General features: G+C 47.5%; 1 non-coding gene across 1 annotated transcript; it reads right to left on the bottom strand.

Annotated features, from left to right (window-relative positions):
* Positions 1–5,727: 5,727 nt before the first annotated feature.
* On the bottom strand, positions 5,728–5,798 carry TRNAG-GCC (transfer RNA glycine (anticodon GCC)). The gene has a single exon. It is a non-coding gene; the product is annotated as a tRNA-Gly (tRNA).

Genomic DNA, 5,798 nt, shown 5'->3' with positions numbered 1-5,798 from the left:
TTGACCCAATTTTAACTTAGCAAAATCAAAGACTTCATACTTTTTCTCGCATGCGGTTGAATATGTTTGATCGTCCGAACCATCTCCGAGTGCATAGGTCGTAGCTCCGACATATCTCACTAGGACGTTCGGTAGGGTCTAGCATCCGCCGCCCGGACCTTGGTCGGGCGTGTACGTCAGGTCAGGTGTCGACCGATTAGCGAACTTAGCCCGTTGGCACGATCATTCCATAGTGTCAGGTAGTGTCTGACGTATTCGGATAGGATAACGATGAAGAGTCGAATATCCGTTGTCCAGCCTTTGGTCGAGCGTGCACGTCGGGACGCATGATAAACGGTGGCAAGTCGAATATCCTTCGATCGATCGTGACCAAGTCGGTATGTTGTAAGTCGAATAACCATTGTCCAGACCTTGATCGGGTGGGTACGTCGCAGCGCATGATAAATGATGGCAAGCCGAATATCCTTCGATCGGTCGTGACCAAGTCAGTTTGTTGTAAGTCGAATACCTATTGCCCGGACCTTGGTCAGGCGGATACGTCACGGTTGTCTGAGCATTTTGCCCTTCTCAGTCAAAGCTAAGTGGGCAAATTAGCCAGCCGCGCAGGTCGAAGCCCTTTGCCTTCAGAGGCGGAGGCCGTCGTAGATATTCCATCCCTTCGATCTTTGTCGTAAAATCTGATAGTCGAGTAGTGTCCGACGTATTCGGATAGGATAACGATGACAAGTCGAATATCCATTATCCGGCTCTTGGTCGGACGTGCACGTCAGGACATATGATAAATGGTGGCAAGCCGAATATCCTTCGATCGATCGTGACCAAATCGGTATGTCACAAGTCGAATTGCGGTCGTCTTGACATTTTGCCCTTCTTAGTCGAAGCTAAGTCGGCAAGTTAGCCAGCCGCGTTGGTCGAAGCCCTTTACCTTCCGAGGTGGAGGCCGTCGGTTCGGCGATCGACGATCGAGCCATAGATTCGACGATCGAGCTGTTGGTTCGACGATCGAGCCGTAGGTTCGGTGATCGACGATTGAGCCGTAGATTCGACGATCGAAGATCGAGCTATAGATTCAGCGATCGAGTTGTCGGTTCGGCGATCGACGATCGAGGTGTAGATTCAGCGTAGATTCGGCGATCGAGCTGTCGGTTCGGCGATCTACGATCGAGGGTAGATTCGACGTAGATTCGGCGATCGAGCCGTCGGTTCGACGATCGACGATCGAGGCATAGATTCGACGTAGATTCGATGATCAACGATCGAGCCGTAGATTCGACGATCGAGTCGTAGATTCGATGATCGGTGATCGAATCGTAGATTCAGCGATCGAGCCGCATTGGTCGAGGCCTTTTGCCTTCAGAGGCAGAGGCCGTCAGTCGACGATCGACGATCGAATCGTAGATTCGACGATCAAGCCGTTGGTTCGGCGATCGAGCCGTAGGTTCGGCGATCGAGCCGTAGATTCGATGATCGAGCCGTCGGTTCAGCGATCGACGATCGAGGCACAGATTCAGCTATCGAGCCGCGTTGGTCGAGGCCTTTTGCCTTCAGAGACCGAGGTCGTCGTAGATATTCCGCTCCTTCGATCTCCATCAGGATCTGCGCATGAGGAGTGGAGAGAGGGGTGCAGGAGTCATACCTGCGATGCGTCGGTCTCGGACTCCGTCGTCGGGGCGAGACCCATCTATCGATGGGGCCTGTTGGGTTCAGTAGGAGCTCGATTTTTCTTTCGCTTCTCTTTCTGGCCCGTGCCCTCGGTCAGGCACTGATCGGAAGCTCCTTCATCCGCGCGCATGTATTTATACGCGCGTTCCAGTAATTCGACATACGTCCAAGGGAGGGTCTTGTCCAAGGAATATATGAATCAGGACCCCCTTAGCCCCCTCTTCATGGCCGAGATAGCCATGTCTTCGTTGAGTTTTCGGACCTCAACTGTAGCCGCATTGAATCGGGCCACAAAGTGTCGAAGTGTCTCATTTTCTTCCTGTTTGAGAGAGAAAAGACTGTCCGAGGTTTGTGATAATTTTCGGTTGGTGCTGAAATGAGCCACGAAAGAATGCTTGAGCTGTTCGAAGGAGTGGATACTCCCTGAGCGAAGGTCGGAGTACCAGACCCTGGCAGCTTTACGAAGCGTGGCGGGAAAGCCGATGCAGAGGAGGACATCGGTTGCCTCCTGAATTGTCATGAGAGCCTTGTAGCTCTCCAAATGGTCAACTGGGTCGGTGGAGCCGTCGTAAGGCTCCACATGAGGCATCTTGAACCGACTAGGGATCGGTTCGTCGAGGATAAATCGGGAGAGAGGTTGGGTGGTCCGGAAGTCGACATCGTTTGAAGACTTCTAACCATCCACCTGGAGTTGGGCAAGCCGACGGTCGATTTCTTCGAACCTACGTTCGTAGTCGTCCAACCGTCGGTGTTGTGAAACCCCAGGGGTCGAACCTCCCGACGAACTTGAGAGTGAGGCGGACGGTGTCCGTGGCCGCTTCTCCTTCCTCGCTCGCTCCAGCTGGGAAGAAGAGGGACGTTGAGACCGGTGGGTGTCACGCCATGGCCGCCTCTCCCTTTTTCGGTGAGAGTGCTGAGACGGCTGCTCTTGAGGAGGAGATAGAAGTTGACGCGGACGTCGGTGGCTGCTTCTGGACAACATAGGGTACGCCGTCGGTTGTTCTGCCGACGGTTGTCGTAACTGAGTTGGTTTCTGTTGGAGGTTTTTGACCGCGTCTGTCAGAACGGTCATTTGCCGCATGATCGCCGCGATTTGCACCTCCGTGGTTACTACTGGGTGTGGAGAGCTGGGCTCCGTCATGGACGGTGAAGGAGGGGCCTCTTTTCGACGGGAAGAGCGCCTCGCCGATCCGGTAGCTCTCGATCACTGAGCTCTGATTTTCGTCATTTCAAGAGATTTTTCAAACTCTGTGGAGCTCGCTGGCTTACCTTTGTCCAGTACCCCTTCCTGGCGCGCCAAATCTGTTGCGGCCAATCCCCCCGTCGTCCGATCGCCGGTGTCGCGCACCTACAAGAAAAGTCCTCACAGACCGGAGATGCCTCCGACGGAGATCCTCCGACGGTCAAGTCAGAGAGGAGACTAGGCAACAGTAGAAAATCAGAAGCTCAGCGAGAGAGAGGGAAAGAGAGCTCAAGAGCTAAGAGGCGCTTCTCGAAACTCAGCCCTTGGGACTTAGGACTTGGAACTTACCAATACTGTTGTCTTACCCCGTTTTATAGTAGAATACGGTATGGTCCATCATTAATGGTGCAGACAACTGAGGAGTTGTCAAATCGTCGGGGGTGTCAAATTACCACGGGCTGTCAAATCGTCGGGGGCTGTCAAGTCACTGAGATCAATCTGTGTTTCTGGCTTGACAATATCTCAGGGCGGCCATGCCGCATGTCCTTGACAGGACAACTGCCCATAGCGATCGTACAGCGTTTGGGTGGTCTAGCCGACTATATGTCGGTATTCGGCTGCCGAGACGTCGGGTGATGACCCAGGGACACCATCGGCTGGTCTGGTGCCTTGCGGAAGTCGGATGTCGGCTGCCACCCTCGACAGTGGGTCGGTGATTTAGGCTCGGCCGTTTGGCCGGTCGGAAAACAGTATGAGTCTGTTCGGTCGACATACCTTCGGTCGGATATTGTCGGCAGTCATTGTCGGAGTCGTCCGTCGGTGTCGTTGTCGGAGTCGTCCGTCGGTCCGATCGGTAGAGTCGGACGTCGGTCGGACCGATCCGAAGATAAGTTGGCGTACAGGGGTCAGTCGGTATATCCCAACATGTACAAATATGTATGCTGCCTTAAGGCAACCTCACTGTGTTCATAAATCTTTTTAAATAAGGTTTTATTTGATTTATAATTGCCTTTGATAATTGTCTGCATATATGAATTTCTGAACTTATTTTCCTTTAAGTTGTCCATTTACGAGGATAAATGGAATAGAGGCGCATATAGACCTTCGCTTAATTTGTGAACAGAAAACTGGACATTATAAACTCTTGGATATGGTTAAGATAAATACTAGTTGCTGATTGAAAATTTGCATGGAAGAGACGAAGCAAAAAGATTCTGCTGGCTTGCCTGTTTAAATTTTGGTGGGATGTTGATCAGATGAACAATAAACTAGTATTGTTCCTCACAGCTTTAAGTATATTCCTTTTGGACTCTATGGTTGTTTCATCATCGAAAACAATAATCTAGACTGCTCTGTCTTGCACTCTGTCCTTCTTAATTAATTAATACTTAAAAAGGAAGCAAAAGAGGCTTTCTATGGTTGCCAAACACAAATCTAAGACTACTAGGAAGATAAGAATGATGTCAAAGCTACTAGCATATAACTAGTTGGTGGAAGAAGTTATTCTAATCAACTTAGAATTAAAAAACAATGTTTCAGCCAAGGAAACATGGATGAAGAATCAGAGGACATCGTCAACTGTAAATAATTTACATTATCTCCACACATACATCGAGTCTCTGTCGAACAAACTCCTCATGCCCCAAATTCGTAACTTAGGAGCGTCGTCATTAGGATTAAAAATACATTATTTTATTGATATTTTGATTCATCTTGGGACAAGTTTTTTTTTTTTTTCAAATACCATATGCGCCACATGAGCTGTCATTAGGCTTTCAGATAAGCATGTAACCAAGGTGGTAGTCCTGGTCAAGGTCAGCTGGACAATTGAACAAAGGAATCGCACTGATTTTAGCATTATAGAGAACCTAAGGACGGCTTTCAATCATTCTGCAAAGAGGAAGGAAGAAATTAAAGAAGGAAGGAAAATTGTCAGATAAGAAAACTACTTGTTTAGGCCACATCCATTTCAGCCAAAAGCCCTGGCGACTTTGTTTCATAAAAGTTAATTTTGATGTTATCTTTCAGTTCCAGATGAAATAAAGTCCTAGCTGATTACTAGCTTTTTAATGTTCAGTGTGCCTCCATGAACACACTCAGATCCTAGCTTTATTTTGTTTCTTCAATCATGGAACAAGCTCTTCAAAGCCCAGACTAGCTTTTCTTTCTTTTCTTCTTGCTTTTTGATACACCAGACTAGCTCTTTTAAAGGAAAAAAGTTACATGCTATTGTTAGATAAGAAAACTACGTGTTTAGGCCACATCCATTTCAGCCAAAAGCCCTGGCGACTTTATTTCATAAAAGTTAATTATGATGTTGAAGATATATTTCAATTCCAGAAGAAATAAAACCTCAGCTGATTACTAACTTTTTAATGTTCGGTGTGCCTCCATGAACACACTCAGATCCTAGCTTTATTTTGTTTCTTCCATCAACAAAAAGCTCTTCAAAGCCCAGACTAGCTTTTTCTTTTTTTTCTTCTTCCTTTTTGATATACCAGACTAGATCTTTTGAAGGAAAAAAATTACATGCTATTGTTCGATAAGCGAAGTACTTGTTTGGGCCACATCCATTTCAGCCAAAAGCCATGGTGACTTTGCTTCCATAACAATTAATTATGATGTTGAGGTTATCTTTTAGTTCCAGGTGAAATAAAGCCCCAGTCGATTACTAACTTTTAAACGTACAGAGTGACTCCATGAACACACTCGGATCACAGCGCTATTTTGTTTCTTCCATTAAAGAAAAGCTCTTCAAAGCCCAGACTAGCTTTTTCCTTTTTTCCTCTTCCTTTTTGAAAGACCAGACTAGCTTTTTTTGTAGGAAAAAAATTATATGCAATAATTAGACCAGACCAGCTTTTTGTAAAAAAAAATTTACATGCACCAGCCGGGAATCGAACCCGGGTCTGTACCGTGGCAGGGTACTATTCTACCACTAGACCACTGGTGC

The sequence above is a fragment of the Elaeis guineensis genome, chromosome 14 (genome assembly GCF_000442705.2).
Source record: "Elaeis guineensis isolate ETL-2024a chromosome 14, EG11, whole genome shotgun sequence".
Lineage (NCBI taxonomy): Eukaryota > Viridiplantae > Streptophyta > Magnoliopsida > Arecales > Arecaceae > Elaeis > Elaeis guineensis.
This window is presented reverse-complemented; position numbering and strand designations above follow the sequence as displayed.